A 26,757-nucleotide genomic window follows, 5' to 3' on the forward strand; every position below is an offset into this window, starting at 1 on the left:
CCCCCCCCCCCCAATTTTCTGATACTGGCTTAGAGATCTTTCAGTTCAAAGAATTCCCAGCATATGCATAAATTGTCTCTTATGCCATGGTTTTATTGAGTCTCCTAGGAGCTCTGTGAGGCAGGTATGGGAAAGGTAGTGCTATAAACCCTCAAAATAACCTTTGTTTTTTTTAAACTGCAAACCATTAACGATCATGAAAATAGTGGTCAGGAGAAGTGAAGTTTCAATCCAAAAGACATAATGAATGGGAAACAGAGTGATTTTTTTTTTTTTCCATGGCCAATGACCTTTTGTTTGTGGCCAACAGAGCACCAGTAATGGTAATGCAAACCTGAGAAACACCTGCAGGCTACATGCTCCAGTGTGACAACTTTTGTGATCAGCTCTGGGGCCCCCAACACAAGAGGGACGTGGAGCTGTTGAAGCGAGTCCAGAGGAAGCCACGGAGATGCTGCGAGGGCTGGAGCAGCTCTGCTCTGGAGCCAGGCTGAGAGAGCTGGGCTGGTTCAGCCTGGAGAAGAGAAGGCTCCTTAAGGGGAGACCTTAGAGCAGCTTCCAGTGCCTAAAGGGGCTACAAGAAACCTGGAGAGGGGCTTTGGACAAGGGCCTGTAGGGACAGGCCAAGGGGGAATGGCTTTAACCTGCCAGAGGGGAGATTGAGATGAGCTCTTAGGAAGAAGTTCTTCCCTGTGAGGGTGCTGAGGCGCTGGCACAGGTTGCCCAGAGAAGCTGTTACTGCCCCATCCCTGGCAGTGTTCAAGGCCAGGCTGGACACAGGGGCTTGGAGCAACCTGGTCTAGTGGAAGGTGTCCCTGCCCGTGGCAGGGGGTTGGGACTGGATGAGCTTTAAGGTCCCTTCCTACCCAAACCAGTCTGTGGTTCAGAGGCTTTCACAGAACACACTGAAAATAAGTAAATAGTCCCCTTGCTGTGGAGCCCATGCATAAAAGGCACTGTCTGCCTGCCTGCCTTTTATCTTGGAGGATGCAAACATGGTCTTTTTCATTATTTTTGTCTTTTCTTTCAGCCTATGCAGGCAATCAGGCAACCCTGGAAGGAATTCAGCATCTCAATGACTGCACTGTGAAAGCAGATATTCAGCCTTTCCATTATAATGTTCTACATAATCATGTTTTTTAAATAAAAACTATAGGTGCCTTTCCCCTCTTGTTGTTTGGTTTGGTTTTGGTTTTGGCTTTTTTTTTTTTTTTTTTGCCTGTCAGACAAGCCTTTCTAATGGCATTTTTATAAACTTTGGTAACTTTTGAGGTTATATGTACACCATCATTCATAGCATTGCCATTCTTACCATGGAACATACTGGTGAGAGAGGGTCTTCTTTCCATAAGGCTTTCGTAAGAGCAAATTTCATAAAGGTACTGATTTAATTAATAGCAGAACATTAAAGCCAATCATCTGATGGATTAGAGCAAGTCAGGATTCAGGCTAATTCAAGTCCCAGAGAGCTGAAAGCCCTCTCTGTTCTACACATAGTCAGGCTACAAGATGCAGCCCCTTGACAAAAACAAAATTACCAACATGCTGCATTTGCTGTCAGAAAAGCTGCCTGCAATTAGCATCTTTTGCCACCAACAGTGACAATAAGAGTGGAAATAGAAATACGTTCAGTGACCTTGAAATGTACTCAGGTATCATTTTCCCTTACATTTTATTTATTGGTAGGAAAGAATTAAACCTATTTGTCTCTAAAAGAAAAGTTCTTGAATATTATAGTGTTTTTATATATATATATGTAGTTACTTGATACTATTTGAATTAGTTGTATAAAATATGTTAAATCACTAAATATTGCACTATGTGTGTACACATATATATTGCATATAAATTCACATAACAATAACACTACTTAGACTTCAAAAGATGAACTTAACTACATTTCAGAAGTTACCAATCCGTGGTCAAAACATGCCATTTTAGAAAAGATTTTTCAGACTGTAGAGTGAAGCAAAGGAAGGGCACTTTGAGATTACATATATATTTTAAAATAAGACACTTCTTGCTGCTAATAGGCTCTCTGTTATCTTTTAGTGGTGCTATATAAAACTGTGTCTCCCCCATTTTTCAACCCTGATTGTAAAAATGCTATTTTTGGTTTGGCTGGCATAAGATTCTTTTGCTCCAGCTTTTACAGATACAACAAAAGGAACCAGCCTGACATTGAAAAGCTCTTAAAGACTCAGACTTATCCAGGAGAAAATTGTCCCAGTGTAGGAGTGCAGAAAGCAGGCTTTACAGGGTATGCAAGACAGCCTCACCATGCTGAATACTACAGCTTCTGTGGAAGAAAGGGCAGGCGTTGCAGCCAGACAGGCACTGCCACTACACTTCTGTGTTTGCTTTCTGATAATCTGGAAGTCTTCTTAATACCATGTGCCTGTCCTGTAAATACAAGATGGTATTGTTTGTGGTGTTCCTAAGGTTCTTGTGACTAAAATCCATTTTAAGACAGCTTTCCAATTCTCCCTTTTCCACAGACTCTCCTTGTTACAGAAAATGCCTATAATCCCAGCAAAATACACAGTCCAGGCACATTTGCTCGCTGAGCAGAACACCATCACTGATTATTATTAACAACTTTGTACGGGTGTTATATAAAATAAATATATGATTTAATAGCTTATAAGAAAAAGTTAGAAGGCTTGACATCAGTTCCCAAAATTTTTATAACTGACTTTATGCTTTCTAGTAATGCTGAGTTTGTAATCCTATGAGTCAGGTCCCCTTTTGCATGGTACACTAATTTGAACACTTACATTATTTTTCCTGGAATATATGGATTCTGTGGGCAGAGTTTCAGGTCCTCTCCCATTGTTCTGTGTCACTGTGCTCCTGCAGCTGCAGATGCCATTTCTGCGAAAGCAAATGTGCGGCCAGAACATCCCCATGACTCAGTAATCCCTGGCTGCCAGAACTATCCCATATGACTTCTGGCTGCCAGAACAGTAGAATAGAATAATATCTATTATTCTTTTTGTGAGGGAAAAAAAAAACCCAACCTTCCCAGGCTGGACTGAAGATACACCTATATAAACAGATCATGTTTATATATCACATGGAAGAGAAGTATATGTTGGTGGTATTAAAATGGTTGCTCAGTATCACCTTAGAATATTCACAAGTGAGTTTAAAGAAAACACTGCAAATGGGGTTCCAGTATTACTAGAGAGGAAAGTAGTGAACAATTTGGTACAGGTCATTTGTTTCAAGAAGACCTTTATTTCCATTTTGTGGTGCATGGAGAGTCATAGTACCAACCCTTGCCATGAAGCCAGTTATTTCAGGATTTCATTACTTATTTTTTTAAAGCAGGATTTCTACACTGCCTTAGCTCATATGCTTTAAAATGATGAGCCTAATTTTAAAGACTGTGACTTTGAGAGCATTTTCTTCTCCATTTCACATACTTAATACAGTTAAGGTTATGCTGTCTTTTTATCTCCTAGAAGTTGCACAAACACACTGATCTGTGTTTTAGTGAGGAGTTAGAGAAGTTATAAACTATGTTTGTGTCACTACCCTGGAGCTGAAGTCAATTAAATGGTCCTTTTTCAGAGTGGGAAGAGTTTTCTAACTCACAGGAAAAGAATAAAGAAATTGACATTGCAGTAGCTATCCTATGGATCTGCACATTATGATTACCTGAATTTATACAAATTTTAAAAATGCTGCATTCTTCAAAGTCTTCATGCATACAACATGCATTACACAATGAGAAATATATAGTCACAGAATCGAAATTCAGGGTGGAATGGACCTTCAGAGGATATCCCGTTCAATCCCATGCTCAAAACAGCTCTAAATAGATCAGGCTGCTCAGGGCCATATCCAGCAGAGTCTTGAACACCTCAGAGGACAGAGATTCTGGAACCTTTGTGGGAAACCTGGCGCAATATTTAACCACTTTCCTGCAGAGCAGCATCCTTGCAGCTTGCACTGTTACACGAGATTCCTTCGCAGATGCAAACCCCCTACTTTCTCTTGTTGAATTTCATGAAGTTCTGCTCAACCATTTCTCCAGCCAGTCGAGGAGCCTTTTCCCCCACTGTCATGCACATACTTGCTAGGAGTGTGCTTCATCCCATTCTCCAGGTCGTTACTGAAGACATTAAGTAACGTTAGTCCCACTGCTAATCCCTGAGGGACACCAGTAGCTACTGACTGCCAGCTGGATTTAGGACCACTGGTCACAGTATTTCAATCCTAGCACTCCTGCCAGCTTTTCACTCACCCTGTTTATCCCATCTGTACCTCATTAATTTGGTGATAAGGAGACTATGGCAGACTGGGTAAAGGACTTGCTAAAAATCCAGTTATACAACATCCACTGTCCTCCCCTTCTCTACAGGGCTGGTAACCTCATCTGAGAGAGAGAGCAATGGAGTTGATCAGGCATGATCTGCCCTTTCTAAATCCCCAGTGGCTGCTCTCAATCACCTTCTTGTCTTTCATGTGTTTAGAAATGGAGCTAATCTTCTTAAAAGCCATATTTTTACCAAGGACCAAGGTGAGGCTGATTAAAGATTTTATTACAAGAAAATTGAGTTGCTATTGTTTCACTTGTATTCTGTAAAAAAAATATTAAATCTAACACAGAATCAATTACTAAGTAAGTTTTATGTACTTTAATACTACAAGTGAGTGGCTTCAGATACGGAAAAACCTGTTTGTAGCAAGAAAGATCTCACTGACTGGAGAGGGATGGAAGCAGCATATTACCAAATATACAAGATAACCAAGAGTCAGTTAATTTCAGATTGCCATAATGGAGGTATTTTGATACTGTTGTGCAAGTAATTATTGAGTACTTTATTAAAAGGCAGATAAATAACTGGCAGAACACCTAAGTTCTTTTCTGAGGATGTGTGAATAAGAAACTCAGTTTAAAAAACCCAACCTAAGTCACTGTTAGTCTTTGGGACTCATCCTGTAAAGTGCTGAGCAAATACTTTCTGAATAAAGTGTGCCTTACTGAATAAAATTCTAATTAGAGTAATTGAGCTTTGATAACTGCTATGTCATTAAATATAAATTGGCTTTAAACTAATTGTATTTGCATTGTAGTATGATTTCTATTAATGAATACATTAATGTTTATACTCTGCAAACTCTTTTGAAGCAGAATATTTAAGTCTATACCGCTTAATTGGAAACGAAATGTCCTCTGAATACAAAACCTGGCATGGAAACGTGACTGTTGGCTTTTTGGGCTTCCTCCATTGTAGAGCAGGGGAGCTGTGTGTTAGTCTCTGCAGTGTAAGGCAGGAGATGCTGTGGGGTTTCTCTAACTTGGGCCAGCTGGCACTGATCCTGCAGAGTCTATGATGCGGCCTCACTAAACTGCTTGCTCTAACTAAATTCCTTATTCAGCAGCAAAGTGTACAGTGGGACCCGATAGTTTTAGATATGGTGAAAGGCACTAAAACCATACAGCCATTTTCCACTTCAAAACCAGGACCACCTGCCTACCAAACCCAATCCTAAATAAGGAGGCAAGAGATGTAAAGTGCTATGGAATAGATCATAACTGAGCTATGTAATGCGCTTCTTTTTGTGGCACTGGGGATGAATACCTCGAGGTCAATGCTAACACGGAATTCTCCCGTTGGGCAAGTCAGGAAATCTCTATTCCTTAAGTGATGCTAGGGCCCATTGTCAAGCCTTACTGGCCTTGTCTAGGAAAAAACCCTAAAGCAACAAACACCACAGCAAACCCCCAAAATAGCTTTCTGCAGCTTGTTAATTGGAAGGGAAACCTGAGGTCAGGTTGAACATCTGATGAACACATCGGATGTGTTCAGCATGGCTACCAAAACCTAAGCATTTCCTCTTGGAAGTCAACTTCATGCATAAAGCCTTCTTTTGTATAGTTGGTCCAGCCTCATTTCATTTCAGTTGCTATCAACAGACAACAAAGAATTATTTGCCCAATTGGACTCAGAAACATGAAGCCTGCATTGCTGTTCTTGTACCTATGGCATATAACTTGCCCCTGCTCTTTGACAGAACTATTATGATTTCTACTATAAAATAACAGTACAATGCAAGTATAATCCTCTTAATTTTTTCATCAATGTTCCTAACGTTGACCTTACTCACTGGAATATTTGCAGAAAGCAAAAACTGGGAGAAAAGAACATGGACACAAACTTATTTAAATATTCACATGAATATTCAATGAATAGGTGTGCATTATTTTCTAGTTATTGCTTCCATGAGGAAAATGGTGCAAGTTATGGAAATTAGACAAAGTTCAAAAAGCACACAGTAATAAAAGTATTAGGGAAAAAGCCTGAGTTTAAGATCTGCTGCTTTTCTATTAAAAATGATTGCCTAAAGCCTATTTTCAGGCGTTTGCATTTCCAAATTCAAGTAGACTAAAATAACTGATTAATCATATGCCAGCTGACCATTAATTTTATTTCATAAACCATTCAATTTTCCAATTTAAAGACACTAAATATTCAGTGACATCCCATAATTCTGGAATGGAAGGCAAGGATATGAAGATCAGTTTTTATGTAAATAACACTAAACAGCTGGAAATCTGAAACTCCATGTGTCAGACACTCCAGCATGTTTGCAAGAGCTTACAGTGCCTGACATGCTCCAGGACAGATCGCACTGTTTCCATCCTGAACATTTGCTGGTGTTCACTATCTCTGTTGAGCCTTAAAGATAATCCTAGTTACCACCCTAGTACTGATATTTAGACTTCCAGGAATTTGGAGTCTGTAGTCTTTTGGCCTAGATATCTACTTGCAAATATTTTACACCATGTGAGTAGTTGCTTTGTAAACCCAGACCAAAAATAATTCTCTATGGAGGTGAATTTTTTCTCCAGGGTTTGGGTCAAAGCTGAATGTGAACTTCCCTGAAACACGGTGCTTGCAGGGAGGTTTTGGTTTATACTCAGCTGGTATTCTCAGCCATGTGAGATGAGATGAGGATGGTTATTATTGTCATAAGGGATAAAGCCAATGGTAAACAAGGGAATTTCTTGACAAAGCAGTGCCTTACATTTTGAACTTTAAAACAAACAAACAAAAAACCCCCAAACAATTTCATGCCTTTTATTTATTTACAATATTCAGTTTTCACCAGAACTCTCTTGACCTAATAGAAATTTAGCTGTGATTAAAGCAGTGTAGGAAACAACTGTGACAAATGCAGCTCATACACCATTGATGTAATAATTTATCATTGTTTCAAGAGGAATAAAGATAAAACACTACATATACTTAGCACGTGATAACAGAGACAAAACTAGTTACTGCCATTTGGAAACTGGCCACATTAGGGCAAAGGATTCTTAAAACTTAGGAGGGGGCCAACAGAATGAAGGTGTATTATGTGCAAAACGTGTGGCAAAAGGAACTCTGGAGAAGAAGGAGTACAGGAGGTAAAGCGCTGCTTTGGTGTCACATTAGCCATCTCATTCCACAGTCTACATTTGACAATTCTCTATCCCCTATGAAAACACACAGGAAAATCTGCTTTCTGGAGGGACAGTATAGGTGTCTGTTAGATGAACAGAATTCTTCATAACAAAGAAAAACCTGCTATTTTGAATGGTGGTTTAAATAACAAAATGGGAAATGTAAATGGTCTTTACAGTGTTTTACAAAGATTAAAAGTGACAGAAATATATTTGAGTTCAACAGATTGTCTTACAGTGAAAAATAACTCTGTACAATAGTTTAAGTGCTGAATAAAATGTTTTGTGACAGAAATTTCTTACAGAGGAAAAATTGAAGGAGGCACTTTTTCAGCACAGGGTGCATATATTTGACACACTGTAAAATTCACAAGTATTTAATTGTCATATTCAGAAAATAGATGCAGTGAACTCTCTGCAGTTTTCAGGCAGTGTCGTGTCTCGTGATGCTATTGTGAGCTAAATATTTTAAAAGTCACAAGCAGCCTTTGCTAAATGCAAAATCTATAATCATAGAATCATAGAATCATAGAATAGTAAGGGTTGGAAAGGACCTTAAGATCATCTAGTTCCAACCCCCCTGCCATGGGCAGGGACACCTTGCACTAAACCACGTGGTCCAAGGCTCTGTCCAACCTGGCCTTGAACACCACCACGGATGAAGCATCCACAACCTCCCTGGGCAACCCATTCCAGTGCTTCACCACCCTCACTGTAAAGAACTTCTTCCTTATATCTAATCTAAACTTCCCCTGTTTAAGTTTGAAGCCATTACCCCTTGTCCTACCACTACAGTCCCTAAGGAAGAGTCCCTCCCCAGACCCCCTTCAGATACTGGAAGGCTGCTATGAGGTCTCCACGCAGCCTTCTCTTCTCCAGGCTGAACAGCCCCAACTCTCTCAGCCTGTCTTCATACGGGTTCAGGCATTCCTAACTGATTTGGTTATCAATCTAATTATATTATCTGAACAGGTTGCCCAGAGAAGCTGTGGCTGCCCTACCGCTGGCAGTGTTCAAGGCCAGGTTGGATGGGGCTTGGAGCAACCTGGTCTAGTGGAAGGTGTCCCTGCTTGTGGCAGGGGGTTGGAACTGGATAAGCTTTAAGGTGCCTTCCAAACCAAACCAGTCTGTGATTCTATGATTCTATGATTATCAGCAACTTCCGTGGCTGAAGCACTATACCTCTATGTCTTTGCTTATGCTGCAGTTACCCCTGCATGACTTTTTTGCTCATTTGCAAAGGCAGATGACTACACAACTTGTGGGAGCCTCAGCTCTTGCCTAACATTCGAAATTTGATGTTGAGTAGCATCATCCGTACAGGGTTTGTGCTTTTCGTTCTAGTGTTTGCAGTACCCTTATATCACCTGTGTTTAGGAGCTGTGAGGACTTTTGTTTACATGTTGCTACATAGCATTAGAAGGCCTACTAGAACCTCATCCTCAATCTAATCAGTACAGCATTATGTTACCACCCAACAGCACGCAGTGATAGAGTGAGAAAAAGTACAGCTTTTCAAACAAAGCTAAGCTGAGGATAATTCAGTTTGGATCACAATTTGGATCTACTGATAAAAGCTAAATTTCATCTAACCTTTGGGCACTGCACTTTGTGCATATCTTTGGGAGGAAACAAGAACGTAACAGATTATAAAGAAAATAATGCTCCTGCCCATAGATTTTCTTTTTCATTAAATGTGTCATGATAATTGTTTTGTAAATGTAATTATTTTTTCATAACAGTATTAGGAAAGAAGAGTAAACAGAATTCAATCTAATTTATGAGACTTTAGAAGATAATTTGAAGCAGACTGATTACAGTGTATCAGTCTTAATTACGGTATATATAAACTAAATGATATGAAATAATAACCTGCTGGTTTCAGACCAAAGAATCAATACACAGAATGGAAGTTATTTTTTTCCATGCACTTAAGTCAAGAAATTAAGACAGCTTTTATGTAGTTTTATGATAGTTCTGGAATTTGACAATTAAAACAACCAAAATCCCATTCCTCCAAAACAAAAGCATGAATCTTCAGAACTAAGCACTTGACTGCTTTTTTTTAATTGATTTTTAAAATATATTTTTCACTTGCTTCTTGCAATGCTAAATAAAAGCATAATTTAATGGAAAACTTAAATTAAGGAGAATCAATTTGTGACGGATTTATGAAAGCATATAATGGCTCTTACATAATATTGAGCAGCCATACTTCTGATTTTAAAAAATTATTTTCTACATGATCATAATGAATGATTCCAGAAATATTACTCTGGTTCTGGTTTTCCCTCTTCTTAGTGACACCCTAAAACTATATCTATAATGCTCAGACCTGTGTCACACCATGCACATGATTCTGGTTCACAAGTGGAACTTCTGATGCACAGGGAAGACACTATCCATGCTTTAGCCCTTAGACTTGCAACCTATTTTTATCTCTGATTTCAGGATTGAAACTCTTTTCACTTGTGTTGCTCCTGGGCTCTGAATACAAGTTTCAGTCCTTGGTCTGTAGGAATTTAAGACTTGAAGTTACACTCCAACTATGCTGGGGTGCTCTTTGTACTTTCTTCTGGCACTCCAGTGGAACAGTGAGCACCACCCTACACGTGGTACGGAATGACTGGTCTCAATATGCAGCAGAATTTCACACAGAGAGAGCTAAAACATTCAGGTTCAAGTTCCTAAAAATATTATATTTACTAGTGTCCTGGGTTCAGCTGTAGCAGTTATTTTTCTCCTTCTTAATAGGTAGTGCACTGCTGTGTTTTCAACTTTAGTCTGAGAACAATGCTGATAACACACCAATGTTTTTAGTTGTTGCTAAGTAATGTTTACCCCAATCAAAGACTTTTCAGTCTCATGCTCTGCCAGTGAGAAGGGGCACAGGAAGCTGGGAGGAAGCAGAGACAGGACACCTGACCCAAACTAGCCAAAGGGGTATTTCATACCACAACACGTCATGCCCAGTATATAAACTGGGGGGAGTTACCTGGAAGGCCCAGATCACTGCTCGGGTTGGGCTGGGTATTGGTTAGCAGGAGCTGAGCAATGATATTGTGCATCACTTGTGTTTATTGTTTTTTTTCCTTTCCTCTTTTAGTTTTATATTCTCTCCCCTTGTTATTTCCCTTATCAGTATTATTACTGGTGGTAGCAGTAGTGGTTTTGTGTTATACCTTAGTTACTGGACTGTTCTTATCTCAACCCGTGGGATTTACATTCTTTTGGTTCTCCTCCCCATCCCTCCTGGAGCGGGTGGGGAAGAAGGAGGGGCATGAGCGAGCGGCTGCGTGGTTCTGAGTTACTGGCTGGGTTTAAACCATGACAACTAGTAACTGATAAACAGGATTTCATTGTGGTTTGAAGTGGCAGAGAAAGTGAGGCAGGATAATGCAGGCAAGCTGCCAAACAGGAAAGTCAGGTTTTGCAGTACAGAAAAGACCCTAAATCCTACAACTAGTAAACAGAATGAGCTGGGAATAATTTTCCGGCCTGAGGTCAAATGGTATGGCAGAGCACATATCCACACAACTAACTATTCTCACACCTCCAACAGTGGCACCATCCAAACGGCTTCTGGGAACAGTGTGTGACCTATGCTGTCACCCAAGCCATGTGCAGACCCACAGGCTGGTGCTGATCCCGCACCAAACCTGCAGAGACTGCAAACCAGGGAATAGGATGGACAACTATGTGCTGGTTGCTAATACTGTGGCTAAGAGAGAGGCCCTGTTTAATTTGCTGTCACAGTTTGATTATCTAAAGGATTCACACTTAAGCACAAACGAGGTCCAAGCAGATTTCAGCCAACCAAGTGTAACTTCAATAGCCTAAAAATTATCCCAAGTTAATTTTAATCACTTCAGAATATTGTGTACAAGTTTTGTGGCTCTCTGGCACACAGCTTCTCCAGGCATGCACGCATGTTAGGCACCAGACTCAAACTCGGGGACAGCACATCTCCCATTTTGGAGCAGCTGGTGCTGCTAGATGACTCTAACACCACCAGACCACCGCATGGCTCCCACTGCCCTCTGGGGCTGGCAATCACAACAAGTCACCCAGACGTGACTACAGTTTTGAGCAAGCCTTCTCCAACCTGCTCCAGTCCCTTCTCTCCTTTTTTTACTGCATCATGGCTTCTCTGAAGGTCAGCCATGCAACCTCCAGAGCACTAAGATTTTGTGACTAGGATTTGGCATTTAAATTGCTTTTATTTTATTTTCAAGGCAACATTTTTCCTTTTTCTCTTTAAGTATTAGCTACTCAAAATGTCAAAGACAATTTCCAAGGAAAAAAAAGCTTTTTCCCCTCGCTCCCTACCTCTGTATACACACACAGAGCTATTTTTCGCTGTACTTGTTCTTATACTGAAGGTAAGCATGCAGGTTGGGGTTATTGGTTCATTTGTTCAGCCAATTTTGCAGAACTGTCCTTGGCATTCAGGGAGAAATAATTCTTTCCAATCAGCAAAAAGGAGAGAAAAGAGATAATCCAATACTGCATTAGATTTGCAAGCAGTTCAAGGTCTTATCAGGCTTAAAGATCTTTTTTCAGAGAGGTAGAGGTTTTTCAAAGAAATATATAGAACATTGTAAACTTCAAGTAATAGTTTTAACAGTGGAGACAGCAGGGCAGAGGCAGTATATGATTTCCGTTCAGATTCTGGTGACCTTGACACTTTAATTAAGAGCAAACAGTCCATTACTGTTACATCTTTAAAAAGACAATAATTGCCTTTATGTTTCTTGATGGCCAAGAAAAGAAATTTTGATACTCATTTATCAATTACTTGGAAACACCTAATACCAAGGTTAGTTCCAAATTCTGAGTTCGATTTGCTGAAAGAAAGGGTGCCAGCAAATTTTCAATCTTACCAGCCTTGGCCAAGATAGGTCTTCCAACAGCACTTGAAAAGAAATAGTTGTCATTAGCTATCTACCAATGGATGCAATTTTATATTTCTTTTTTCTGCATAATAAACAAATTCCCTGAATTAAGAGTGAAGTACCTCACTGAGTTACCATGTAAAGCAGGTAGGAATTCTTTAGGAAAAGATACAGGGACTAGCCCTGAAAGTGCCAACCATCCTTTCTTCCTGTTGGCTTTTGGTGCTCGCTATTTGACAAGGTTTGACCAGGGTGAAATGAATCATTTGCCTTTTTTAAATGCCTGCATTATTTCACTCCAGTTAATAGATGTCATGCTTTACCATGAAGGGATGCCTGAAGAGAATTGCATTGTGTAGAACTGGAGCACAAAAATAGCCTAAAACCCAAACAGATCCTGAAATTAAATAGTTTATCTATCACCTACCTGCTGATACCTGCAAAATTTTCTTTGAACTTCTAAACATAGAAGAGATCAATTTTAAGGCACCATAAACAGAGGTGGCAGTCAGGGCCTGCTCTTAATCTGTTAGTACAGCTATACGTCACTTGAACAAAACTCCTATTAACCTCAAATTCTATGTGAAAAAGAAAAGTAGGCACTGAGCTGGCTTTCACCACTGGCTTGCGCTGATGGCCAGCGCAAGGTCTGTGCATCAGTTTTTTCTAAAGGCAGGTTTAGCTGGAGCTGGACCCCTTCCCTACTGGCAATGTGAAGTGGCCAGACACGTATCAATGCCTGTTAAGAAGCCGTGTACTCCATGAACCACTACAGCAAGCTCCCCCCGCCGCACACACATGCTCCTTCCCTTTCTAATGTTTGCTAAATAAAATGTTGAGACCTTTAAGTATCTTTTTTAAGACAATACCCTTAAAATGAAACAAATTAAAATCAAGCATGAGGTGGTAGATTCTACCTCTCCTTGTATGACCTGTAGTTTCCATTTTCTTTATGAATGAATCTTCATAGATTCTTCATAGATCTTGCTCTTTTTCATATTTTTATTGACACAGTATAAACCAACAATAAACCTGCTTAGCAAAAGTCCTAGCCTGTATGCAAAGAAGCTAGAATTGCACCTTGTAAACTAGGTGCACCTGCTTCCAGGGAAAGAGGTAAAACAACTATATGGGTTTAAAAAGTTTCGCTTGCTTTTGCTCCACCTCTCAGTTTATAGTTCTCAAAGACATCTATGAAGAGGCCTTCGACCTTCTTTGGGGCTGCATATTTGAAATACTGAAATATGACATTTTCCTGATCAAATTATACTTTTGAATGCTTTTACCAAAACCAGTGAAATATTAGAATAAAATAATCCTTTGGACACAGATTTTATGAGGCAGATGCACATTTGCAGCATTTTAAGGTTTTCATAGTTCCTTGGCTTCCAACAGCCTGACTCAAACACTTCACGTTAGCTGTGTGGTTGAAGTACTTTGTTAAATATAGACCTAAACAAGAATTCTTTGGCTAAGACAAACTCATCCTCTCTTCCATTTATGAAATAAAACAGATCTTACCTCAGCCCTCGGCATTCTGAGAGACAGAAAATTCCTGTTTCTGCTTATAAAGAGTCTGATGCCAGAGAAGCTTCCCAGGAAATGATGAGCTGTAACAAAACATACTCCTTGTGAGGTGAAGTTCACAGTCAAGAGAACAATACAGTTTCCAGGTCTACTGAAAGTATTTAGCTTTTCAGGTGAAAACAAATCTTCTAGTACCAAAAGTAAGATTCAGACACCAATCCTACAAACGACTATGAATAAGGGGTTTTCGCATGACAGCATTCAGTTCTATGAAGCTGTTAGACTTTGCAAGCACTTGCCAGATGTGAACAAGGTTTAGAAATCACCCTTTTTTTTTTAAGGATAAATTATTTAGTTTAAATTTGCTCAGCAGTAGAAACAATAAGGATTTTGTTTTATTTAAGGAGAACGCTTAAAACTGATTTAAAAGACATAAAAATACTTTTATCTGGAGATTCAGAAAAGGATTCCATTGAATTCAGTGGAGATGTGTCTCTTCTCCAGGCTCTGGCTCAGGCTTGACTGCTATCTTGATAGCAGAGGGAGTTTTTTTACGGAGAGCACCCTAATGCTACCTTACTGCTAACGGCTACAATTTCAAAAAGAAAGAATTGCAACTCTCTGCAGTTTGCAGAAACCCCTCAAAACTGTGCAGTAAAATTGTGATTCTGAGCAGATGTGCGTTGGCATGCATTCCTCTCATTTGGAGATACTTGCATCTGTCAGGATTTGGGTGAGCTCACAGCTACCACCCTGCCATATAAAATCCAGTGTGGATCCCCAGAAACCTACAGGTTTATCAGAGTGTGTAATACTAAAACATATCTTTTAATAAGCAAATCTGGAGTTAGAAAAACCCCCAGCTTTTGCACCCATGTGGTGGTCTTCAACATTTCTTTGCTCCTTTTAAGTCCACTCAGGATCATGCCTAGGCTTTTAGCTAGTTCTTTGTTTCTTCTGCTGATCCTGGAGTTGCTATTACCTTCAATGGCATTGCTTGTCTTCACAAAAAACTAAGTTTGGCAGTTACATTCTACCACAAAATACCATTCAGCACTTTCTAAAAGGGGTAAGTAATATAGGCCCTGCAGAAGACCCCATTCTTGTTCTTGTGTTTTTTGTCAGCTGGTTGTAACTGTAGGCAACTCACAGAGGCCACATGCCTCAAGGGCTTCTAAAACTTTTGCCTCCCCTGGGCAAGGAGATACAGCTTGTCTTAATGGTTCTAGATGGTTACTAGAGATTGGTATTGCTTAGCTATACTGCATCGATGATCATTCTGAGCAGGCAAGCAGTAATTAACCAGTTCCATCTGTATCTACATTTGGGCAGAGTGTGATTTATAATGACCATTCCTACAAAGCAGCAGAGGGGATATGATGAACAAGTCAGCCCTGATGGGCTATAGTGGTGTTGAGAGTCTGACAGACCTGACAAAGCTTTCTGTAAGAACATTAATATACAAGTTAAGCTATAGCAATGAACTTCCTACAGCCTGAAGTCTGAATACAGAACATATACGTAACCTTGCTATGCTATTCAACTGTAAGAATTACTTCATAACAAAATTTACCCTAATATAGAGACATTGAAAATACTATCTGAAACTACGATTGTGGAATTTTTGGTTAGAAAGTCCCATCACCTCAGATAAGTAAGGCACTTTCTATTAAGGTTTTCCATTTAAAATTGAAGCAGAGATTCTCTGACAGTCACCTATTTTAGAAAGCAAAGTGCAAGGTATTACAGTGCATATACCAAAGTTGACTTTTATTACTATTTTTGGAGTACCTATTATTCTGATATGTTATTACAATTACATATCCATGAAAGAATATAACTTTTCCTGACTGCTACAAAAGTTCTAATAGTTACTGTAAGTAAGGATCTTCTAGAAATCTAAATAATTCAAAGACTGTTCAAAACTTAGTCTCATAACTGTCACTATACATGGTCAGAGTTATGATCATGTAACATTCTTATTCTGAATCATTCTGGTGATGTAAGGGACTTCATAGGATTTGCATAAGAGTTCTCTGAATTACTATTTGTGGAAGTTGTCACCTTGACATTGGGAAGCCCCCCAGAGATTCAAGTTCTTCCAATTCACCTGCTTAATCCATAAAACAAGATCTGTGGACAGTTCCTTATTTCCACACAGCAATTTCTACAGTATTGAATTACAAAGTTTTGATGCATTTCACTGTTTGCTACCATAGATGTGACTCATTGTTTCCCAGAAGCAGCATTTGAAGGACAAATGCAGAACTGTTCTTGTTGGAGATGGCAATTTTTCCTCACAGAAAAACTTAGTGGTATTAGTACTTGAGTACAGTCCTTGGTCCTGGGCTGCTGGGCGAATTTCTCCTTAGGAAGGTTGGACTTCAGTTCATCGTATTGTAAATGGGTCTTTCTAAATATTCTATACATTTTGAATAGAAGTCTAACCAACTCTGTGAGTTGATTCACCTGCTAAAAAGAGCCTGGGGAAAATGTGGTACTTGAAACCAAGTGACCTATGTGAAGGCCAGCACTCTCTTTTACAAAGGAAAATGTTGCTCATACTGTTATTTACCATTGGTTTGCAGTCCTGGTACAAAACGGATGATTATAGTATTTCAGTGTGGGTCTATCTGTAATTAAACTAAACTTAAAAATAAAGCAAGTAATCTGTTCTGGCTATGCTGTAGTAACAGCTGTCAGACTGAGCAGCACGTTGTAAATCACCTTCTGTTTAACATACAAGCATTAAGAGTTATTTATAACTACACATATAGTGTAGTCACAAAGGATGTTTGGTGATTCACAGATGATAACAAAGAACATGCTATGGGACAGACACAGGTGAGAAAGTAGCATTTTTTTTTAGACAGAGCCATTTGGCATTCTTCACACTATTCCCAAGCAGTCCCCAGGGGCATCAACAGCAACACTGGACTGGACTTCTATTTACTTCACCTGAAAACCCAGCTCTGCTGAAGCTAATAAGAATTTTGCCCTTGTTTTAATAAGAGCCAAACTTCCACTTATGTGGCAATTGTTTATTATGTGACAATTAACTGTTTATTATGTGACAATTAATACTACATTAGCATAGAACAACCAAGTGAAAACTTGAGTGTGTCAGCTTTGCATCGAGTGCAATAATTCCCCAGGTTCTAGCTACCTCTGAATCATCAGGTACTGCTCATACCTATGACTAAGGGACATACATTCTACTTTGCTAAATACATTGCAGATGACAGCAAAAAAATTGGCCCAGGGGTTCCACCTGGGGAAAAAAGGCAAGTTTCAACCTGTTCTGGAAAACTTGCCTAAAACTATGCAAAGCAAACATATTTCTAATTTGACAGTTGTGATCTTTTTAACATCAGGATTTTAGTTAGGAAAAATTTAAATAAAAAATTAAAGTCTGTCAGAATATCCTAGGAAAAGAAGTCCCATGCTATTTAAAGGTTGATAAAGACCAGCTTTCAAACAGATTGGCTCCTCCTCTCAACTTTTCAACTAGAGAAAGTATCTGCTCTGAGGACCTTGACACCACTATGTAGAGAGGTGACCTTGGAGTTCACCATAACACATATAAGATAATTCAGGACAGGCTTTCAAAATTTGTATGCCACAGACTCCATGGTTACACATTGCTGATTGTTGAGGAAGGGAACTTACTTACAAATATATTGAATTTTTAAATCTGAAGGCCTTCAATTATGGTGTTGGCCATTGCTCTTGTGTCTGGTGACCTTAAACCTCTACCCTGGCTGTGATGTGTGCATTGTGATTTCTGGTTGATCATCATCATATGCAGCTAAAATGTAAGAATTTAAAAACCACTGATAAATATAAAATTATTTTAGCTATATTGAATTGATTGCTGGAGATTTGGGCTCTGATGAAAAAGGAAAAGCTTTCTTCCTGCTTACAGGGGCTCTCTCCTGTTCTGCTATTCGCAATATTTGATCGATTGCCTCACTCAGGCATAATTGAATCTGCCAGAAATTTGGGAAAGAGCTGGATTAAATAGATCTGTGGACCAAAATTTTGTGATGCAGCTTTTGGAAAAGAAAGCATTTGGACTGGTCTTCCCATACTGTAATGGTAAACATATGCCTGTGTGAGACCCACAGCCACCAGCTCGGAGCAGATGAGTAACTCGGCATCCTAAATTGCTGAGTTGGTAGTCTTTCTACTAGTAACATGTAGTACTGTATGGATGTGTTGCTTTTTCAAATACCAAAGCTTTTCTAGTGACAACTAAACTTAGAATACCTGGCTAGCTCATGTAGAGTAATGAATAATTGTTACAGAAAAGAGCAATTTTTGCTTATTGGTGAATTTTATACAACTGATCATAGCAAGAAGCATCATTCCAGTCTCCAGGCTTGCATAGCTTACATACTTCAGAATGTAAAGTAAGTCTACACAGAGAGATTGAAGTAGTATAGTAAATGAGAAAGCAACAGAAAGGAGACTTTTTTTTTTTTAATAGTAAGTATCAGATAAAAATTAATTCTTATTAGTTGTTTCTAACCAACAGCACGTCAGTGTTTGCAGTACTTTAAAATCAGTAGGGATATAACCTTCTGTCACTTACAAGTGTTAGGAACAATTGTTAGATGCATTCCCTAGCCATTGAGTGAATTTAATTCTTTGTGGTTGACAGTCATAGTTTTGACTGTAATTACTGGAGATGGCATTGTGGATGATTTCAAGGGCAAAAAGCCCCACTTAAACCAAGATTTACAAATGGAAATCAAACTTAGAAATAGTATCAGACCTACAATTCATTGATGGCAAGCAAAATTTTCTTTATGATTGTAATGTAACAGAAAAGCTACATCTACATCCAGATTTTTTTCTTTAAAGTTCTTTTCAACTTTAGGGGTTTTGTTTTTTTTTCATTTCACTCTTCTGTTTTACTCATGCTTTATAGCAACTCTCGGAAAAATTGTATTACAATAACTTTGTCTTTTCAAATCACCCCTAAAACCTCATGCCATTACCTGGTAACTAATACAAATCTAATCAGCTCATCCAGCTTAAGTTTTCATTGCTTGTTGAAATAATAGCTCGCAGTTGCTCTTGGACAACATAACTACTGCCTGAATAATGCAAGCTCCAAAACCACCTATAAAACAAGCAAACAAAGACCCCACAGGCTTTAATAAAGGCTGAAACAGGCAATTGGACCTGACAAAATAGACCATCTAAATGGCATGTTTATTCTTCACATTCTGTCTTTGAAATGAAGAAACAGTGTCCACATATCTTTCACAGTTCATTAATCTTACCAGGATACAGTGGCACATTAATCAAAACTAGTCAAAGGAATGCTGTCCACAGGTGACTAATATACACAAGACATCTTGTTGCATTTCTTTGGAGAAGCATGTTTATCCAGCAAAGTATCCTTAAGGATTTAATTCCAAACATAGGCACCCCCAGTATTTGCCTAAATAAAAATGCAAAGGCTCTTTTTTCTAGAATTCCTTTGTTCTACTAAAAGTTACTTCGTTGTTGAGGAAAAAAAAAAAACACAACACATCTGGAAAATTCTCTTACACCTCTTTAGGTTTCACATGAGAGTCAATCTATGACTTCAGTTAGATGGGGAAAGAGATGAGATGGAGACATCTGCTAATTAAATGTCTCACAATTACAGAAAATGAAAATGAATATTAGAACAAAAAGTTATTTGTACAGCTTGACAATGGAAGAATGTATACTGAAGTACAGAACTTTGGAGCATACCCTGGAGTCGACAGACTACCTACCTTTCGGGAAGAATAATGGTAACATTCTTTGGCTTGGCTTTCACCAATTTGACTGATGGCTAAAAATCAAGACCACAGCTGCCATGGAAAGTAATGCCCTTGACTGGTGTTCATTGCTTTTTCTATCTTCAGGAATTAGATTTTTGAAGTTATATGTGATCGATTGTTACATTACTCATTGTTTTGCTGGTTTGTGTTTTATCAAGCAACAGATGCTGACCTTTGAGGTTTTGATTTTTTAATGCAGTTTAAATTCATAATAGTTCTCTGCACTCACTAACACATGTATTTCCCCCATACTGTTAGAGTCGCAAACAGAAGTCCACATAGCAAATCTAGAACACGTCCATGAAGCAGCAACACATGAAGCTCTGAAATGCTTGCTTAGAACAAATACATTTTAAATACTAAGAGGCATTAAGTAACATCATAATAACAATTAGAACTACACATTAAAGAAACAATATGCATGCTTTTAGTTCTTACAATAGCATACTCCAGGCTGTGTCTACTTTAATGTATTTCTTTGGTTTAAAAACTCTCTTGTCTTCTCTCCTCTCCTCCCCATTTGGAACATATATTCACTTTACTGAAGTATGTATCTTTCCTTGGAGACATAACTGTTGGTCTTGAGCAAGTCCCGAGAACAGGTATTCCTCAAACTGTGATTTTCTGTACATTAATAGCACAAGTAATGTGCTTATGTTAATAAGACATTTTCAGTGTCTTAAAAAAACAATACAAGAAACCCTATAATTTTGTAGACTTTTCAGAATTAAATATAGGTGTAAAATTCAGAATCCACTTGGATATAAGGATTATGCTTTGGCACAGGCATTGCAGTACTAAACTACTAAAGTAAGAGTGAATATAAGATAAGAAAATACCCTACCGGAGACGAATTTTGATACAACAGGAGAAAAGATCAGTAGAAATCAAAAAGATACATATAAAACAAATCTATAGCATAGAAGTAATGTAACATCCCAGATGTTTGGGCTGTTTTATTTGACCTTTAGAGTCTTTATTCAAGAATAATGAGAAGATCTGAAAACTGAGAACTTCCGCTTAAAATGTACATATTTGACAAAATTAGAGCATATATAGATGTCATTTTTTTATAATCTCAACATTTTAAAGAATCTGTAGATTGATATCTGTAGGAATATGTTGTGTTTGAAGTATTTTCTGTATTCTTCCCTTATAGAACCAAAATATGGAAGAAAATGTATTTAGTTCCTGTGTTGTTGCGACTGAAGTTTAACTGGTTCAAAGGATGTACATGCCAGAGAAGATTGTTTTATGGTAGAATAACTGGCCGTGTTTCCACATTAATCTAACTGAAGAACAACTCTTTCTGACAGCACCTCTTACAAACTGAGTCTTGAATCCAACTCCTCATAAGGAGAATTAGCAGAGCACATGACTCTGGCTGTTCTAAAAGGCAGTTCATGCTCTGTATTACATCAGACATGTTTTCAAAAAGACAAGCAAAAGAATCTCTTACACTTTTTGCCTCTTTAGCATAATAATAGGTGTGTATGTCTTATCCCTTGTAGGTTTTTTAGTACTAGGGACTGCTATGAAGCAAATGCAGTAAAACAATGTAAAGCAGGAGCGTGAGGAATGTGGACAAGATCAACTCATGTTTTAGTCATATGAATCACTGTTTTCTTCTTACTGAATTGTTAATCTACAGATTGGTGTTAATCTAGAATTTGTTAAAGAAATTTATTTGTTTTATCATAGAATCATAGAATCCCAGACTGGTTTGGTTTGGAAGGGACCTTAAAGCTCATCCAGTTCCAGCCCCCTGCCACAGGCAAGGACACCTTCCACTAGAGCAGGTTGCTCCAAGCCTCGTCCAACCTGGCCTTGAACACTGCCAGGGATGGGGCAGCCACAGCTTCTCTGGGCACCCTGTGCCAGCGCCTCAGCACCCTCACAGGGAAGACTTGCCTAAGACCTCATCTCAGTCTCCCCTCTGTCAGGTTAAAACCATTCCCCCTTGTCCTGTCCCTACATGCCTTGTAAAAAGTCCTTCTCTAGATTTCTTGTAGGTCCCTTTAGGTATTGGAAGGTGGCTATAAGGTATTGGAAATTTTACTTGTAGAATGTAAGAAGGGATGGAGTCAAGTAAGCCATTCCTTGCCCAGCATGGGTCTTTGAGAAAGAATCAGGAGAACTTACAACCCTGGCACAGCTCTGCTGCTCCTCACCCCCCCTACTCAGAACATTATTATTCTTTCACTATTCTTAAGACAAAGCAGGTAGGAGTGCTGCCCAGGCACTAAGGAAGTACATGCAGTGCCCTTTCTAAGTGAATGCAAGAAAGTGTCCCTGTATGAGACGAGTCCCTTAAGCTCCAGTTGAAGCAACAGGGTTTCTGTATCCCCAGCTCAACACTGTGCATCTGGGCCCTTGTCTATGGCCTGTAACAGCCATGGAGTCACGGCAATGACTGCATCAGGCTCTGAATCCAGCCCTGGAGAGGAGCTAAGGCTTCACTCATCAACATAAAGAAAGGCTGAAAAACCTGATGAGCAAAATAATTGCTTTGAACCTTTTCTTTATGAAATTCTCATAGAATTTCTCATTAATTCTCTGTCTGTCAAACACGGTGTGGCATAAGGAAAAAACAAGACTGCATTTTCCAACTTATGCATCATCTGAGGATCATCAGTATTTCAGGTACTGAAAACAATCAACCTATTCTTAAGATAAAGAATCAACAAAGTCAACAATCAACAAAAAGGCTGTTAAATAGCAAATATTACATAAAAATCACATCACATTTAGGCATGTTGAATGAAGAAATCTATGTGTTATTGTAAGACTCTCTTGTTTTCCTATGTTGTTATATTTCATTACCATAGCACGACAATGAGCTTGTAAAACAGAACAGAGATTTTACCTAACTATCATGTATAGATTCACATTAATTTATGCTACCACTGAATTCTCTCATGTAACATTAGGGTTTTTTTCATTCATCACCTCTACAATTTTCTGCATTTCAGCCCTGCAGTTCATTTGTTGTTATTAATTTTATCTGCCAGTAGAAGTTACCCTTAGGTCCTTTGTACAAATAATGTCTTGGGGTAATAATAAAAAATGATCTGATTCCCTTATCAGAAATGTAAAACATTGATGTTGCTCTACTGTCACCCACAAAAAGTGGAAAAATATGAAGGAATGGAAACAAATGTTCAAAAGAGAGAAGTGCTACACTATGCCAAGAGTCTGATTCTTGTCAAACTCCATTTGCTACATTAAACCTTTTAAAGTGAAATGACTGGGGAAGTCTTCCTAACAGGTATGAAGTGAAGTTTTATTGTTTCCATTTCACAATCCACGAAAATAGTTTCAACTGTTTTTAAGTTAATTCCTTTGTTTTCAAGCATCAGACAAATAAAATGCAGCAACATAAACCCCCACACTAATTCTGAAACAACCATCATGTTGTGGTTCGACCTCAGCTGGCAGCTAAGTACTATCCTAACAGGATGGGGAGCAGAGTTGGGAAAAGGTAAAACCCGTGGGTTGAGACAAGAACAGTTTAATAATTGAAGTAATCAAAGCAAAATAATAACAACAACAACAATAATAACAGCAACAACAATAACAACAATGACAACAATAGGAAAAAGAGAGAAAGAGTATTAAACCCCAAGAAACACAGGTGATGCACAATGCAATTGCTCACCACCCACTGGCCGATGCACAGCCTGTCCCTGACCAGTGATCAGCCCCTCCTGGCTCATTCCGCTAGTTTCTATGCTGGGCATGATGCTCTGTGGTATGGAATATCCCTTTGGCTAGTTTGGGTCAGGTGTCCTGTCTCTGCTCCCTCACTGGCAGAGCATGGGAGACTGAAAAGGTTTTAAAGGTTCGGCTTGATGATGTTAAAGGTCTTTTCCAACCCAGTTGATTCTGATTCTATAAAAAGTCCTTGATCAGGGTTAGCACTGCTCAGCAACAACTAAACCATCAGTGTGTTACCAGCATTGTTCTCAGACTAAAGCCAAAACACAGCACTGCACCAGCTATTAAGAAAAAATTAACGCTATCCCAGCTGAAACCAGGACACATCAGAGGGTTGGAGATAATAAATGCAAAACATGAATATTTAGGAATTAGGGCACCAGAAACTACTTGCCAGAGGTAAAATAGTCTGCTACAGTCAACGGAAGTTTAAACATGAGTTTAAATTACTTACAGAGGCATACTTGGGCTCTGTTCCTGAGTCTCTTTTGTGTTGTCCAAAGATGAACACTGGAGTGCAAATGAGAGTTGGTCTCAGCTCATCCTTATGCTACCAGATTTTTTTTATTGTGTTCTTACCGGCATCCTGGACTTTTTCTCCATTTATCTAAGAAAAAGTTGAGAAAAGTTAAATAAGAAAGCTCTCTAAATTGGAACTATGAATATATTCTTCCACCCACAAAGAATCTACTAGATCTACTCCTCAGCATCTTTTGTCCAAGGTATCCTTTTAGCTAATACAAAGAATACCAATAGAAGAAGGAGCTGCTCTCCCCCACAAACATGTTCCAGAAAGTGGAAGTTGCTAAGAAAGAGCACACAAGTCAAACAGTCCAGGTATTAGTCACAGAACCGCAGAATCATAGAATGGTTTGAGACTTAAAGCTCATCTAGTTCCAACCCTCTGCCATGGGCAGGGACACCTGGCAGAAGGAGTCAGTACTCATCTTCTTGGGCTTTTTTATTTGAGATTTGAAAATAAATATTTGAAAATGTTTTAGAAAACAATGATAAAAAGTTGCCTGGATATTTATACAGGAAACTTTTAGTCAGTGCTTGCTTTCAGGTGGTTCTTGCATGGAAGAGCCAAAGGAGGCCATTGCCCAAGGCAGCAAACTGGGACAGTAAAACAGCTATTGCCATCCTGTTCACTTTTCCTCTACCAGAGCTCTGAAAAACGGACTGGGGCTACTAGTAACAATACACTGATGATTTTACAAACTGGTGAGGGAAGCTCTGGCAGCCCACCTTACAGAATACCTTTCCCTTCTACTGGGAGAAGATTAAGGCCATTAGAAGGAGGCAATGATTCTGAGTGTGAAAGGAAACCTCATGCTGCAAACACTGGAGCTTCCACAGAGAGAGGCCACTCTGTAGCCCTCGCTGGGCTCAGCAGGAGCAGTGGGCACCACAGGTAATGCTGCTCCCCACAAAGCAGAATGTGCTAGTGAGAAATTATGAACTGATTCTGGCAGTGTAGTCCAGATGGGTGGAGGGAGATATGGGGCTACATGGAGGCCAGGGCTTACACATGTGTCTCTCTGCAGAGACAGGACTTTGGGATCTGATTCACAGCAGCCCAGTGCAGTTCCCAGAAGGGGACTGCAGCAGTGGATGGGATGGTAGCCTGTTAAGGGCATCTATTAACAGTTGGTGCTATTAAATCAGCCTTCTAGCACAGCCTTTCTAGCTCCATGTATGGTACTGACACCATAGAGTAGCAGCAGTACTGTTTTTTCCAGCAGAAATTTCACAGAGCTGGGAAGGGGGAATGTGTCAGAGGATGGTTTCTCCTGTTGTCCACCACTGCAGTGTGTGGCTTGGCACACCATCCTTCAGGAGCTTGGGAAGGGAAGTGAAGAGAAGCATGCTGGAGATGTGCAACACTGGCCTTTGCATTTTCATTTTCTTTTCCATGTCATGCTCTGTATGTCTCATGGGAGCTCCAAGTGATTAGCCACAAACTCTGGTTGATGATCCTTTTAAAAGCAGTTTGCTGTGCTCCTGTAGAAAACCAGACTGTCCTTCAGGCAAAAGCAGCATATACAAAATAAGATGTATTTGCTAAAACTGTGTCTTTCCCACTTTGAAGCTGCCTGTAATTACATACCTAGGGAATAGTTTCATGTTTACATTTGCAAGTGTATGGCTGGTTGTACTTAGCGTAGTATTTTTCATCTTTTCCTTTCTTGTTACACTTTTTGTGGCCATAAATTAAATTACATTATGTTACTGAAAGAATGAGGATTGAGAGCAAGTCACAGCAGCCCTGAAACAAGAGGCCAACCAGTAATGCACTTTTAGGTGGTGGCCAGCTCCCCTGAGCCTTCTGAAAGAGCTGCCAGCCGGCTGCCTCTAACAGTTCCCATTCAGAAGTAAGTTTGGCTCTTTCCCATGATGTCTAATGCCCGAAGGGATCTACTGACTGGTCTGACATCACTTCTAGGGGAGGAAAGCTGGCTAGCTGGCACAGCCTCTCCCCCCTGCAGCCAGACCAAATGGCTCTTGCTCAATAAAGCTGGCTTGGGGCCCTTGGGTTCAATTCTTCTCTTGGATTTAGGAGCATAAATTCTGAAAGCCTTAGCTGGTTTCAAAGGAGGTCTTCCAGATTTACACCAGTTTTCTTGTGATCAGAGGCCAAAGTGAGGTCCAGAGTACATAAAATACATCCAGGCTTTTGGTCTAAATTTATAAGGTTCCTTTATAAAGCTTTCAAACAAGATTTATCCCCTGGTTAAAAATACGTTTCAGTTGACTTCATCCTTGTCAGCCATTGAACAACACCCTGAAAATCTTCTTTTGCCACTAACACAGCATTTATTATTTATATATGTGATTACATGTGAACAGTACCACAGAAATAATTTCAGCTATAAATTTACTGTCTTCTTTCAAAAAAATCATTGTGGCTTTATGATTTTTTTAAATTAATTTATTGCTTTCACAAACGTTAATAATTTAATAGAGTAATTTATATTCCTTAGGTTGGTAGCTAATTTTCTTCACACAAGTAGACTCTTAATACAACTACGGTTACACACGTGAGCTCCAAATAATGATCTTGAGGAACTCTGCACTTATATTAGTGGGATTTGTGCGTGTTTCTGCAGGCAAAATGTATGTTATTAATTTTTGGGCAGTATTTGTTTCCACATTTTGGTTTTCAGTATCTTGGTCATTAGAATTAGAGAAGCTTGATGATGCATATTATTGTGTAAGTCTTTGAATACTTCACGTATTCTTTGAGTATTTTAATGTATTTCCCAGAAAAATCCCTGCTTTTTTATTAGGTGCTTTAAAGGATGGTTAGAATAGATGCTACTTTGTGCTATAATGG

General features: G+C 39.1%; 1 protein-coding gene and 1 long non-coding RNA gene across 5 annotated transcripts in view; one reads left to right on the forward strand and one right to left on the reverse strand.

The window, feature by feature from the left end:
- The window catches only part of SHISA9 (shisa family member 9), a 198,017-nt gene that overhangs the window by 35,475 nt on the left and 135,785 nt on the right, over positions 1-26,757 (forward strand). The gene's annotated exons all lie outside the window — the stretch shown is intronic.
- Positions 1-26,757, reverse strand: part of LOC115607069 — a 61,217-nt gene that overhangs the window by 33,154 nt on the left and 1,306 nt on the right. For all 3 annotated transcript variants that reach the window (XR_003991076.1, XR_003991074.1, XR_003991075.1), the window contains exons 2-3: positions 23,875-24,027; positions 13,876-13,964 (exon numbers count right to left, since the gene is read on the reverse strand). This is a non-coding gene — a long non-coding RNA (uncharacterized LOC115607069). The remainder of the gene's footprint in view (positions 1-13,875; positions 13,965-23,874; positions 24,028-26,757) is intronic.

The sequence above is a fragment of the Strigops habroptila genome, chromosome 4 (assembly GCF_004027225.2).
Source record: "Strigops habroptila isolate Jane chromosome 4, bStrHab1.2.pri, whole genome shotgun sequence".
Classification (NCBI taxonomy): Eukaryota; Metazoa; Chordata; class Aves; order Psittaciformes; family Psittacidae; genus Strigops; species Strigops habroptila.